Source organism: Hypanus sabinus, chromosome 16 (assembly GCF_030144855.1).
Source record: "Hypanus sabinus isolate sHypSab1 chromosome 16, sHypSab1.hap1, whole genome shotgun sequence".
NCBI lineage: Eukaryota > Metazoa > Chordata > Chondrichthyes > Myliobatiformes > Dasyatidae > Hypanus > Hypanus sabinus.
Genome location: NC_082721.1, coordinates 45,842,215 through 45,856,778, shown reverse-complemented (window position 1 = coordinate 45,856,778; position 14,564 = coordinate 45,842,215). Strand labels below are relative to the sequence as shown.

Below are 14,564 nucleotides of genomic sequence, written 5' to 3'. Positions count from 1 at the left end.
ACTTTGATGCGCTGGCTAAAAAGGGAGACCAACAACACTGTTCCCACTGAAATTAAAAATAAGTTTCTTCATTGTGTTACGTAAAAAATGCATTTGAAAATATTTTTTTCAATAAGCCTTACATGTTACATGTCATTTCTGTTAAGTGATGGACATGAGTAGTGCGCAGGTGCACGTACGTTCTCAAAATAAAAAATGCGCTCCAGATCAAATAACGCGCTTCGCATACTGGCGCGCTGTCACTGTTCTGTCTTTGTGCTGGTCGTTGTTGAGTTTTGGCACAGGGGACAATTGAATAAGAAGGAGCAGGACAAGTAGACCTGCATCTTCTACCGTTTTTGAAATAAAGACAGTCAGGAGGAGAGTGATGATGATAATATCTTGAAGGATAACAGAATTTTCAGTGCTTTAAAATAATAACTGTTACTATTTAAAAAAGCTGTATTTTATTAATTTAATTTTCAGTGTTTTAAAAGTCATTTCAATAAATAGCTAAATACCATGGGACTTCAAAGACAGATATTTTGTTGTAATGCATTTGTTCATTTTCAATTGAAATTAAAGCACATGTTTTCTACATATCGCATGATATTTTATTTTCTCTTATGAGGTGTATTACCAAACCACTCCGTCCATCTGCTCCTGGTCCGGCCCCCCGGTCAAATTTTAGAACCCTTTGTGGCCCACAAGTCAAAAAGTTTGCCCACCCCTGTGCTAAGGCCTTCTCATGTCCCCTTCAAGTTCTGCTAAGTCCTTTCTTAAGCTCCTTCCTGGCTACCCTATATTTCTCATCAGCCCTTACTGCTTCTTATATCTAATATATGCTTCCTTCTTCCTCTTGACGAGTTGCCTTACATGTTTCGTCAGCCACAGTTCCCTTTTCCTACCATTTTTTCCTTGTCTCAGTGGGACAAACCTATCCTGAACCCAGCACAAGTGGTCCTTAAACATCCTCCACATTATTTCTGTGCTTTCACCCTGAATACCTGTTTCCAATTTACTCTCGCTAGTTCATGCCTCATCCCTTCATAGTTAGCCCTTGCCCAGTTAAGCACTTTCCCATTTTGCCTATTTTTATCCTTTTCCATAGCTATGCTGAAGCTAATGGAGTTGTGGTCACTCTCACCAAAATGCTCCCCCACCAAGAAGTCTGCCACCTGACCAGGTTCATTAGCCAGAACTAGATCCAGTATGGCCTCTCCTCTCGTCGGTCCACATACTGTGTCAGGAATCCTTCTTGAACACACCTGACAAATTCAGCCCCATCTATCCCCCTTGCAGTCAGGAAGTGCCAGTCAATATGAGGGAAGTTGAAATCACCCATAACTACAGCTTTGTATTTCCTGCACCATTCTAAAATATGCCTGGTCCAGAGGGCTATTTGGGGACCTACAGACTACTCCCAGCACAGTGATTGATCCCTTCCTATTTCTGACTTCCACCCAGACCGACTCTGTGGACACTCTCTCTGCAGCGTCCTCCCTTTCTATAGCCGTGATACTATCCCTGACCAGTAATGCTGCTTCCCCCCATTTTCTACCTCCCATCCTATTCCTTTTAAAACACCTAAACCCCGGTACCTGCATCAGCCAATCCTGCCCTTCCTCCAGCCAAGTTTCAGTAACGGCCACAACATCGTAGTTCCATGTACTGATCCATGCTCTAAGTTCATCCCCTTTATTCCTAATACTCCTAGCGTTGAAATACACATTTCAACCCCTCAAACTGGCTACATTTATGTTTTGTCCCCGCCTGTCCTTCCTCACCAACTCAGAACACATAGCATCATGCCCTTGTCCTTCTACCCTAATCTCTGCACTCACATTCTGATTCCCAATCCACTGCTAAACTAGTTTAAAACCTCCCCAAAAGCTCCAGCAAACCTGCCCGCCAGGATATTGGTCCCTTTCCAGTTTAGGTGCAGCCCAAGCTTTCTGTACAGGTCAGACCTTCCCCAGAAAAGATCCCAATGATCCAGAAATCTGAACCCCTGCCCCTGCACCCACTCTTCAGCCACACATTCATCTACCATAACTTCCTGTTCCTACCCTCTCTGTCTCGTGGCACAGGCAGCAATCCCGAGATTACCACCCTTGAGGTCCTGCTTTTTAACTTCTTTCCTAACTCCCTATATTCCTTCTTCAGGACCTCATCCCTACTCCTATCTATGTCATTGGTCCCCACGTGGACCACGACATCTGGCTGCTCATCCTCTCTCCTGAGAATACCAAGAACTCGATCCAAGATATTGCGGACCTTAGCATCAGAGGCAACAGACCATCCAGGATTCTCGATTTCTCTCACTTCTTATCTGTCCCTCTAATTATCGAATCCCCTATCACTACTGCTCTCCTCTTTTCCCTCCTTCCTTTCTGAGCTGAGGGTCCAGTCTTGGTGCCAGAGACGAGACCACTACAACTTGTCGCTGGTAGATCGTCCCCACCAACAGTATCCAAAACAGTATATTTATTATTGATGGGAATGGCCACAGGGGTGCTCCCTCCCTCTCCCGACAGTCACCCAGTTACCTGTTTCCTGACTTTTAGGGGTGACTGTCTCCCTGAAACTCCGATCTATTTCTGCCTCTGCCTCCTGAATGATCCAAAGTTCATCCAGCTCCAGCTCCCTAACTCAGTTTGACAGGAGCTGCAGCTGGATGCACCTTTTGCAGGCAATTGTGCTGTCCCCGACTTCCCACATCCTACAATTGTAGCACTGGACTGCCCTATCTACTGCCTCCATTACCAATTCCTAAGTTAATTAAATTAATTAAAGAAACTTACCCAGTTTAACCTCACTGGGAGCAAGCTCATCCTCCACCTCTTCTTGCTGAAGCCTCTTGAGCCAAAGCCTCAAAGCTCCACTCCTTCACTGGCCCACTCACTCATTGGCCGCTCTCCATTGTCAGTCATTTAACAGCAATCCTTACATGGCCTTTATAAATCCAAGAGAAAACCAACACCATTTCTCTAACTGAAAAGGAAAATATTTTAACAATGTTTTTAGGTAATATTATCATCTTTACGATGAAATTTTTTCCATTGACAGCCTTTAGGCAGAATTTAGGGGTGGTACAAAAGAATTCATCTGAGCTAAAACTTTATTATAGCCCTGAGAGGGGGCTGCATTTGCAGGATATTGTTTGGATAAGACTTTATCATCAGCCAACCAGATAATATAATAGTTATTTTATTTTTATTTGTGAAATTTGCTGTATACAAATTAGCTGTTGTGTTTCCTGCATTACACTTTAAAATGCATTTAATCATCTGTAAAGCATTCCAAAGAAAAATGAGGAATAATTAATTATAGAATCATGGAAAGGAAGAGAAAATGCAGTACACGAGGGCCACAAAGTCCATTTACAGGTAATAATTTGATTTCTCCAGTGTAGAGAATACCAAACCCTGAGCACTGATTGAAGTGCAATGGATTGAAAGAAGGGGACTTCTGATCTTTAGGCAAGGAACATTTTTCCCCAAACCATTAAAGATTATAATTTGTTCTGCCATCATTTTTTGTATAGGAAGGAGATTAAGAGTTGTTAAAGAATCAGAATATGCTTACGTAAGAATTAAAATGTTTCAGAATTAGTATTTTGTAAAGCGCTGCACACCTACTGGCCAGTAATAGTCAACATGTAGCTCATACACATGTGGAGACTTCTTTCTCTGAGATTTGTCATCAGTAACCAGAGGGAAAATACACCAATGTCTCCAGACTCATGGAAAATGTAGCCCATGATTTCTTACAATGCATTGTCTGAATCAGTCCCAAATGTGCACAATAGTATCAACCTACTTCTTTCCTATATACAGTATGTATACCTAACCATATATTTTATATAGGTGAGCAAGTATATATTTTGAATGTAAGTAAATATTTAAATTTGAAAATGTCAATGAAGTAAATGTTAATAATTATGCTATTTTGATTCAGTTGCAGTTTGACAAACCAAATAAAGACTTTTGAAATAAACGGAATTAACCAAACACCAATTTAAAAGAAACCTAGAAAATACAAGCAAGCTGAACCAAAAAGCCAAAACCTAGAAGCACCAACATGTTTCACAAGGATAGATTGGAGAACTGGTCACGAAGACAATGTGGACATTGTAGATACATAGAAACTAGTTCAGTGAGGGCTCAGAAAGGGAGATTAAAGAGTGCAATACATGAAAAAGTAGGATTCCCCACATTGATAGGAAGAACAGAAAAACAGAATATTTTACCATTGGCATAAAACTGGTAAATGTTTATCAATAGAGAAATCTGGATGACTGGTTATGTTTATAGAATGTAATCTCAGAGCAGCTTGGAAATGAAACTGTACATTAGTCTTCATTGCAAAGTGGTTGGAATACTAAAAAAACACAGGAAGTCTTGATGAAATTGTATAGGTGTATGGTGAAACTTGATTTGACCGCTGTGTGGAGCTTTGGTCTCTGTATGTTAACTGGAACACCTGATCTTGGAGTCACTGCAGCCCTAGATTCTGTTGATTTATTTCTGATATGAAGACTGCTTAACAAGATTGGCCTAAATTTACTTGCCAATAATCTGCAGACAAAAGCTTGGTCAGAATTCCATCGAGACAATACAGACCTCATCACAGCCTTGTTCAATACTAGATATCCCTGACTAAATAGAGAATTTAAGAAAAGTTTGAATAGGTGCATGGATGAGAGGGGTTTGCAAAGGGATAGTCTGGGTGCAGGTAGATGGGAGTAGGCAGAAGATCATGGACTAAATAGGCCAAATGGCCTGTTTCTATGCTGTAGTACTTTCTGACTCATACGTAGACAGATAGATTGATAGATTCAAGGTTCCTTAAGGCTATTATGGTCAGCGGAGATAGTGGGGATAAGTTCCTACTACCAATTAAATGGTGTGCATCTCAAATAGCCTTTGACAACTAAGTCCAGTGCCTGGCCTTCACGTGTGGTTTCGCTACTAAGCCCGGCAGAAATGTTTCTACTGACAGAAGGAGGGGCAAAGACGGGTTACTGGTGTCTTAAAACCAGTCACTTTGGGCAGATGGGACTCATCAGCTGTGGTTCACAGTTCAAAGGTTACACAGGCACATTTAATGGCAGGGAAATGTATACAATATACATCCTGAAATGCTTTTTCTTCCCAACCATCTATGAAAACTGACGAGTGCCCCCAAAGAATGAATGACAGTTAAATGTTAGAACCCCAAATCCCACCTTCCAGCTCCCCTCCCTCCTGCACATAAGCAACAGCAAGTAATGATCCCCTCTTCCCCCACTGGCAAAAAAAAGCATCGGCACCCGCCGCCGAGCACTCAAGCATGAGCAAAGTAACAGCAAAGACACAGACTTGCAGTTACCCCAAAGACTGATCTTTCACCTGGTATTTGACATAAGAGAGAAAGAGATGTCTCCATTTCAGAGTGAGAGGGGAGACATAACAAACAACTCGCTGGTTTACAATGTTAGAAGTCCATTGCGTTGCCTTTTTGAGCTCTGTGCCCAAAGGACTTGGGTCTCTGGGCACACAGCCTTAGATCTTCCATCTCCTATGACACACCGATCTCCTGCCTGGACACTGACCTCCGATCCACCCATATCCACAGCCACGAAATCTCAAACCGCTAAAGGCAAGTGAAGCTCTAGGCTGTGCCCTTGGTGTGCCTAATAATTGCCAGTTGCGAAACCCTGAGAGCGGGTCACATTCACGTAAAAACCGTAGTCGGTATGTAACTCCAGGTCAGGGTCTTCAAAAGAACCCTGAAAAGGAAAAATAGAGATATTAAAGATGGAAATAGAGCTGTTTCTGAAGATGCAAGCAAAGGAGTCGCTGTTAGGCACCATTATCTCCTCGTAAGCTCATCTAAGAGAAGGAAAACTGATCTTAAACCTCTGCTGCTTTGCAGCTATACCCACTCATGGGGAAGTAAACTCTGAGGAAAAAATCTGGAACTGGAGCCCCTAAAGCATTCCTACATTGAGTTCAGTTGACTGAACTGGCAACTCCAGACAGCACTGGTGTCAAACTGAACCGGAATCTGCCATCCTTTGGATTCATCAGCTGCTTGGAGAGATGGAGTCTGCTGCACAGGCAACAGCTTGCTCTCCACATCATAGTACCCTACCTTGCATATTATGTAGACAGCTTGGATGCAACATCCATGACAGACCCTGACTAACAGAGGAGCTCAATTTTAAAAAAATTAGATTCAAGGTTGTTTAAAGTTATCTCCAGTACACAAGGACAAAATAATTGTTACTCCAGATCAGTTGCAGCACAAAAAAAAGACAATAATATAAAGAATACAATAATAAAAAAATAACACATACACACAGTATGTATATGTGTATATATATACATACATACACACACACACACACACATACATATACACATACACACACAGTCTGTATATATTGATCATATGTCCATAAAGTGCACCAGGCACAGAAATATCTGTACATAAGGTGGCTGGCAGGAGATGATGCAGTATTTAAATAATGTTTCAGACGTGTGCAGTACAAGCTTTATGAGCAAAGTCTTTAACAGTTCGTTGTATGATCATAATAATCTCACTCCACTTCAAAAACAGCGCTGTGTTCTTCACTTTGCATCTCCCTGAGAACAACATCTCATCTAGAAAGAAGACAAATCAGATTATACAGCAAAGCTTCTGCACATTTGCCAGTCTCAATTATAAGCTCATATCTCTGGAGTGGGACTTTAATCAACCACTCATTTCCCTTCTCTCAGCATACACTCCATTACAAACACAGAAGCGGGATTACCTATCCAGTCCCTCAAGTCTGAACATCATTCAGTAAAATCATTTTAGATCTTCTACCATAAGACTATTTTCCTGTACCAGACCCGTGTCCGTTGACTCTTTTCACATCCAGAAATTGATCATTGACGTATTCAAACAAATTCTCCACAGCACTGCAGGATGCAGAATTCAAAAGGTTAATGATACTCAGAGAAATTTCCCATCTCAATCTTAAGTGGCTGTAGCAGTTACTTAAAAACAAACCAAACCCACTGGGAGACCAAGGCAGGGTACACAACATTCAGTGATGCAGTTACAAATGACGTCTTGAAATTGAAAAAAGTACATATGATCCTTTATTATGAAACTAGCAAAGATGAGCAATCTTATACCAATAAAAATCTAATGAAACTAAATTCATGATATAACAGTCTAATTAGCAATATTAAGATAATTAAGCAAAGTTAGTGATCCAATTAGGTTTCAATAATATCTCATTTAACAGTCAACAAAAAATATCATTCCTCATGGTTTACTCACTCTCCACTTCACTAACAAAACGAGAATATGTAGCTACAGTCATTTGCTTCTACTACACCCCTATCCAAGTGACAGATTACCATAATAAATGCACCACAAACTACAATACTGACAGAAAATAGATAGATGGCTCCTACAATGGCTCTTACACCTCTTTTTGTACCAGACAGGACTGGAGTTATAGGGAAATGCTGAGTAGGTTGGGACTTTATTCCCTGGAGCACAAGCAAATGAGAGGAAATTTGAAAGAGTACAAAATTATTAAGAATATAGATAGGGTAAACACAACGCAGGCTCTTTCCACTGATGTTAGGAGAGACTAAAATTAGAGATCATAGGTTAATGGTGAAAGGTAAAATATTTAAGGGAAACCTGATGAGGAACTTCTTCATTCGGATAGTTCTGCAAATGGAAGTGGTGGATTTTGATTTGATTGCAACATTTAAGTATATTACATAAATCTGTATAAGTACATGGCTATGAGGATGTACAAGGCTATTGACCAAGTACTGCTTGATTGGACTAGGCAGAATAACAATTTGGCTTGGATTAGCAAGTGGCTGTTAGTGGTCTGACTGCTTGGAGAGCTGGCAAGAGTTGGATTAGATGGGCAGAAGGGCCTGTTTCATTTTAGTAGTGGCCTATGGCTCCTGAACAGGGGAGATATGCACTCTTCATCTATCTGCCAAGGCTTCTTATGAATTTCAATGAGGTCACCTGCATTTCACTAAAGCCTGGACAATAAAGGTTCTCCTCATATAACAGGCCTGCCACCCCTAAGACAATTCTGGTCTTCACTCCATAACTTACCGTAGGAAAAATGACAAAAATTGCACACATTACATAGTCACCTCCAAAATATATACAAAAGGGATACAGGTCTCTTTCTGGTTGCTGCTCCAACTTCCATTCACCATCCAAAGTGTTTTGTTTGCATTTAATACACCACTTGGGCAACCTCGATTTTCATCCAGTATCCTCCAACTCGCATAACAGCTCTCCAAGCAGTCAGACCACTACCAGTCCCTTGCTTTTTCACCCAGCAATCATTGTTGATGCCATCATCAAGGATAAACCAGCACATCCTGACGCCTTCCCCATCATTATGGGGGATTTTAACCAAGCCAGCTTGAGAAAGTCACTAAATAATTACCAGAGGAAATAACACATTGGACCACTGTTACACTAAGTTCAAAAGTGCCTGATGTGCTATTCCACGCCCATACTTTGGAAAGCCTGATCACTTGGCTGTACTTCACTCTGAGTATAGGCAGAGACTGAGCTCTGCACACAAGTAGTGAGGAGCAAGACGATATGGACCAGTGAGGCACAGGAGCACTTACAGGACTGCTTTGAATTGGTGGACTGAACTGTGTTCAGGGTCCTTGCAGAGGACTACTTCAAGAGCCAAGAAGCAATTCTGAGAGAGATTGGAGGCGACATCAGATGCACATCACCTCTGGCACGGTTTGCAGGGATTACTTCCTACAAAGCAAAACCCAACATCATGAATCACCACCAGATGAGCTCAACGCCTTTTATGCTCATCCGGTGACCCTGTGATCTCTGTCTCGGAGGTTGATGTCAGACTATCTTTCAAGAGGGCAAACCCTTGCAAGGCAGCAGGGCTTGATGGAGTACCTAGTAAGGCTCTGAAAACCTGTGCCAACCAACTAGCGGGAGTATTCAAGGACATTTTCAACCTCTCATTGCTACGACTGGAAGTTTCCACCTGCTTCAAAAGGGCAACAATTATACCAGTTCCAAATATCTCTGAGGACCTAGTCTGGATGCAACATATTAATACAGCTATAAAGAAGGCAAGACAGTGGCTATATTTTGTTAGAATTTGAGGAGATTTGGTTTGTCAATTAAAACACACTCAAAAACTTTTATAAATGTACCATAGAGAGCATTCTGACTCGCTGCATCACTGGCTGGTATGGGGGGGGGGGGGGGGGAGTACTGCACAAGATTGAACCAAGTTGCAGAAACTTGTAAAATTAGTCAGCTCCATCATGGGTACCAGCCTCCATAGTATCTTCAAGGAGTAGTGCCTCAGGAAGGCAGAGTCCATCATTAAGGATCCCCAACACCCAGTAGATGCCCTCCTCACACTGTTACCATCGGGAAGGAGGTACAGAAGCCTGAAGGCACAAACTGCGCGATTCAGTAACAGCTTCTTCCCCTCTGCCATTCAATTTCAAAATGAACACTGAATCCATGAAACACACACAAAATGCTAGAGGAACTCAGCAGGCCAGACAGCATCAATGGAAGAGTACAGTCCACGTTTGGATTCAAGACCCCCCCTCCCCCCACTACCCCTCTCCAGTCCTGCTGAAGGGTCTTGGCCCGAAACATTGAATGTATTCTTTTCCACAGATGGTGCCTGGCCTGTTGAGTTCCTCCAGCATTTTGCGTGTGTTGCTTGGATTTCCAGCATCTGCAGATTTTCTCTTGTTTGTGATTGAACCCATGAACACTATGTCACATTTCTTTATTATGCACTACTTATTTCAACAACTATGTAATAGGCACAATATACTTACTGTACTTCAGTTTTTCTCTATATTTCTTTGTTGTGTATTTCATTATACTGCTACCCTAAAGTTAACAAATTTCACAACATGCTGGTAATATTAAACCTGATTCTGATTAGAAGTTGCCCTTCCCTGCTGTGTCACAGAGATTCTACAGAGCTGGAAACTTGGACTACCACATACAAAATGCTAGAGGAACTCGGCATATCAAGTAGCATCTGTGGAGGGTAATGAACAGTGAAGAGGGAGGAGAGGAGCTTTTTAAAGCACACCCCAGCCGGCGATATCCCTGCTTGGGACGAATCTCCCGGCGGGAACCGGCCGAGGAAATTCGCGGCCCCGAGGTCAACGCTGTACCGACGGCCTCCGGCCACATGGCGGCGTTGCGGAATCACCCCGCCCTCTCCCGTTACTAGGCGGCGCTGCCGAGCGCGGCCAACTCCAGACAGAATCCCAACCTCCTTCCCGGCTGGCTGGCAACCTGCATGTGAAAAACCGTAAGGAAAATTATTTAACATTTAAATCCGCTCCCTGGTCTCGGTCATTCGCAAAAGTTCTTCAAATCTAAAGCACCCAAAGGAGTAAATAGATGGGCGGGGCTCTGTTGACGTGCCGCCTTGGCCCGGGGCCTGGGAGTAACCTGGCGCCACCTTTCACAGTGGCTGCAAAACTCTCGGATCGCCGACATCTCCGGCGCCGTCTACCGCCCGGCTCCCGGGTGAAGAATAAACGAGGGCCGATAGAACCGGATCTACTTCCGGCAACAGGCACCCCGGCCTCCGGAAAATAACCAAACCGAGGGGTCCGCCCTCCCGCTTTGGGCGTCAAAGGGTTCCCGCCCGCCCCACTTCCGACAATAATAAAAACAGTGTCTCATTTTTCTCCGCCCCCCAGCAAACTTTACATTCTTTAGGGTTTTATTCCACTAAATGTTTCCTCTCCTATATTCATATTTTCTGAGGGTTTAAATTTAAGAGAGGTACATGTAAATAATCAGTGTTCATAATGATAGAGTTTTGGGATCTCCAGTCCACATGATTGCAATGAGTAAGTTTTGCGGAAAGGAGATGAGGTTTAATTGGAAGGATTTCATGAGCAACCCCCCCCCCCCCTCCCATTTCTTTGCTGCATGCAGATACAGGTGGATACATTATTGAGGAAAGTCCAAAATAGAAAAGTCCCATCTAATTCTTGAAGACTGTTGATGGAGCCAGGCACGGCCATTGGATAGCACATTTGCCTGTTCATGTGCACTGTGCTTGAGGAGTAGGGAAGCAGTCAGTTGAGTAATCTGTTGATTAGCTCACAGGTTATTCATTTTAAAAGATACAGCACGATAGCAGGCAGGCCCTTCTGGTCCATCGAGACCGTGCTGCACATTTGCATCCATGCAACCAATTAATCTATAAACCAATACATCTTTGAAAACAGGAGCACCTGTAGGAAACCCATGCTGTCACAGAGAGAACATACAAACTCCTACAGACTGCAGTGGGAATTGAACCTGGGTCACTGATACTGTAAAACATTAGGTTAACTTCTATGCTACCATGACACTCCCTACCCTACTGCACCAACCCACATTCAAGGTGTACTGATGCCTTCAAAAAATATAGCTCAGAAATGTGTTGACCTCAAATAAGCCATTATTTTCAAGGCACATTTTTATATAGTAAAATTTGAAATGCTAGAATGGTTATAGAGTAATTGCAAATTTGAAAATCATCACTGTATCAGGTAATAATCAAAAAACAAACAAAAATCCCTGCACATGAGACTTATAAAAGAAAACTATGAAGCTATTCAGCAGATCAGGCAGTATCTGTGGAGAAAGGTAAAACAAAGTTAATTTTTAAGGTCAATGACATTTTATCCATTCAGATGCAAGGCTGAAACTTGAAATGTCAATTCTGTTTCACTCTCTCAAAATGCTGTCTGACCTATTGATTTACTTTTAAATTAAATCTTAGATATTTTTATGTTAATACTATTGTGCAATTGAGATTCTGTTGGTAAAATGGTTAAATTATTTACTTTTTATACAAAAGATATAGTATGATTGCAATGGGTTATGAATAGATCCATTAGTTATACTTCGCAGCAAGGAAATTCTGAAATGCTAAGAACTGCAATTGAGGTAGTTTGTGAAAGAGCACCTGAATTCTAAAATATGCATTTCACATTCACTGCATGACTCAAAGCACTTCACAGTAAATTAATTAATTCTGCGCTTTAATTATTGTTAATGTCAATCAGTTCATGCTTACCTGAGAGAGCACCTCTGACAAGACAGTGCAGGATTCATTGACATCAAAGAACAGCACACAACCCACATTAGAAACTCATGGGTTCAAGATCATCTCTAGAGCTTCACAAAATGTTAGCTGATAGTACAGTGAATTGGTCAAGTAAAAGCAAATCCATTGAAGGAAAGGGTGGCAGTTCTTTTTGTGTCTCAGCCATATTCAACAAAACATTAATTATTCATTCATTTTATTGCTGATTTGTTGGACCTTTCATAAATTTGCCTGCAAATTAGAGATATAAATATTTATTAACAGTTGGTATTGACAACAATAATGAGTTGAAAGTGTGTCTATCAGAGTATATTACAATAAATAATGTTTGAAAAGTTTAAAGAACACTAAAAACAGTAACTTCTGTTAGAGAAAGTGAATGGGGTCATGTATAGCAGGGATGAACTTATCATCTCTACTGTGGCTGGCTGTTGTTACAATTACCATAAAATAATCTGCATATTTTTTGAGGGAGGAATTTGTGCATACACATTACATAAATTTGATTCTTATACCTATTTGTACATGCTAATACTTTGAAATCTTGAAGTAAATTTTTTAGTGGAGCATTTTCTCTTACTGTATCCAGTAAGGTGGCAGCACATTTGGTCGCAGCAACTTCTACAGGGTCAACAAAAGGTGTTACTGTCCTATTTAAGTGTATTTTTTATGATTGCAAGGTCCTGCTATACATTAAGAATTTAAAGTACTGCAGCTCTGCCTCATCATGAAAGAGCTGCATGTTGTGCTGCTGCCTGAGTTGGAAGAACTCACAGTGTAATAGCGAGCAACTGTCCTGGTTGCTTTTCTTGTGATCACAAAACCTTTTCAAACATTATTAATGAGGAATGGCGTAAGTTTGATTCACGGATTTATTGGCGGAGGAGCTGTGTGGCCTTGGTGAGACTGAGGACTAGGACTCGAGCCGCGGTGTCACCAGGAGAAAGGCGTCGAAGCTGCTTTGCTCCGTCGGGGGCCGTGTGGAATAGAGTCCATCTGGAGTTTGTACTACTTCCCCAGTGTTCAGTTGGCAGAAGACAAGCTCTACAGTGGTCGACTGCAGATTTATGCAGCATTCAGTGGATTCAGGGCCTCAAGCTGTGATGTCAGCTGTTTACAGCTGCCAGGAGAGGTGCTGTCCTCCAGGCATGATGAAGCACAGCATCCACGCTAGACTCAGTGCTGCCCCTGGTGTTCGCTTGGCAGAAGACAAAGCTCTATTGTGGCTCAAATCTGGACTTACTTTTAATTACTTTTTGGCTGTATCTTATTGACACTTCTATGTGCTATGTTGTGCTGTGTGACCTTGTAGTGTCTTTTGCAACCTTAGCCCCAGAATAATGCTGTTTTGATTGGCTGTTTTCATGGATACTTTCTACATCCATTCTATTTCGGTCTTTCAATGAGACCCCCTCTTATTCTTCTAAATTCCAGCAAGTACAGGCCCAGAGCCATCAAATGCTCCTCGTATGTTAACACTTTAATTCCCAGAATCATTCCCATGAACCTCCTCTGGACCATCTCCAATTCCAGCACAGCTTTTAGATAAGAGGCCCAAAATTGGTCACAATACTCCAAATCCAATCCGACCAATACCATACAAAGCCTCAGCATTACATCTTTGCTCTTATATTCTAGTCCTCTTGAAATGAATGCTAATATTGCATTTGCCTTCCTTACCACCAACTGAACCTGCAAGGTAACTTGAGATTATCCTGCATAAGAAGTCACAAGTCCATTTGCACCTCTGATTTTTAAAAATTTTCTCCCCATTTAGAAAATAGTCTATGCGTTAATTCTTTCTACCAAAGTCCATGACTATATACTTCATTTACACTATATTCCATCTGCCTCTTCTTTGTCCATTCTCACAAACTGTCTATGTCCTTCTGTAAACTCCCTGCTTCCTTAGCACTAACTGCCTCATCACTTATCATTGTACCGTCTGCAAATGTGGCCACAAAGCAATCAATTCCATCAGCAAAATTGTTGACTTATAACGTGAAAAGAAGCAGTCCCAATACTGAATGACCACTGTGGAATTCCACTTGTCACCAGCAGACATCCAGAATAGGCCCCCTTTATTCCCACTCTGTCTCCTGCCAGTAAGCCAATACTATGCTAGTGTCTTCTATAATACCATGAGCTATTATCTTTTGAAGCAGCCTTATGTGTGGCACCTTGTCAAAGACCCTCTGAAAATCCAGGTATACAATATCCACTGACTCTCTGTTGTCCATCCTGCCTGTTGTTTTCTCAAAGAATTCCTACAGATTCATCAGACAAGATTTCCCCTTAAGGAAACCATGCTGACTTTGGCCTACTTTCTCATGCACCTCTATGTACCCCAAAACCTCACCATTAGTAACTACTTTCAGACCTTTCAGCTTCCCAAGCACCTTCTTATTACCAATAGCAACTACAC

At 41.8% G+C, this 14,564-nt stretch overlaps 1 protein-coding gene across 2 annotated transcripts in view; it reads left to right on the top strand.

Annotated features, from left to right (window-relative positions):
* The first annotated feature begins 9,687 nt into the window (after nt 1–9,687).
* LOC132406268 (E3 SUMO-protein ligase PIAS4-like) overlaps nt 9,688–14,564 on the top strand; it is a 143,521-nt gene continuing 138,644 nt past the window's right edge. The window contains exon 1 of one of the 2 annotated variants that reach the window (XR_009516120.1): nt 9,688–10,339. The gene's annotated coding sequence lies outside the window, so the exon portion shown is untranslated. The remainder of the gene's footprint in view (nt 10,340–14,564) is intronic. The other variant, XM_059991673.1, reaches the window with a different exon arrangement.